Here is a 951-nt window from a genome sequence, read left to right as displayed (position 1 = left end):
GGTTGATTAAAATTAAATTGAGAGACAAATTTGATTTATGAAAATGTTAGTTAATATAAATTTGATGATGTCTACGTGGGCAGTGCGTAATAATTATAATGTTTGCACCAAAAAGTTTAAAAATGTAAATCCAACGCTATTCCAGCCCCCCAAAATAGATAATCTATTTAATCTTATCAATAAAATAAGAAATTAAATTAAATGCGACATCTTTCTTATTCCATTTTTTAATTAAAAAGATTAAATACTTTAGTCAACTTTGATACTGTACTAACCAGCCACATGCAACCGAATTAATGAGAGTAGTCTATATAACATATATATTTTAATCAGTCTAATATTTTTTTTATGAACAAAATAATTTAAATAGAATGAATAATGGCATATAATTATTTTTATGTAAATTTAATAATTAAAAATTATTAAATAATTTTTAATTATTAATTTTATATTAAGACAATTGTACTAGTATTTCCACCTTTAAATAGACCAAGTTTTTTACAAAATACGTTTTAGAAGTAATAGGATTTGCGTTATTTTCAAATTAGAAAAAGTGTAACATAGTAATAATACTAATTTTTTTTATAACAATTAACAAACTGTTAAAGATATATGTAAATATTTGTCAAAAAGTTACCGTACTCAAATAATTATTTTCGATAGTAGTCGTGAAAATTGGTCTTCTTTTTTTTTTTTTTAATAACTGAGAGCGAGTAATTAATAATAATCCACGTATCAACAGGAGAGATTTGAAGTTTGAACTAGAAGCTTTGATAAAGAAAGGGGTGTTAATGCTGACATGATTGATTAATATTTAATATTTTGCTTAGCTTGGAAAATAAAAAATGAGAGAGATATAAAGATTGATTTGATATATTCCACACTCTAGGAGAAAAAGGTTATATTAAATTGCATCTAAACCTTAGTCAAAAAACAATCAACAAACGGCAC

This window comes from Arachis ipaensis, chromosome B09 (genome assembly GCF_000816755.2).
Source record: "Arachis ipaensis cultivar K30076 chromosome B09, Araip1.1, whole genome shotgun sequence".
In the NCBI taxonomy this organism is placed as follows: Eukaryota; Viridiplantae; Streptophyta; class Magnoliopsida; order Fabales; family Fabaceae; genus Arachis; species Arachis ipaensis.
This window is presented reverse-complemented; position numbering follows the sequence as displayed.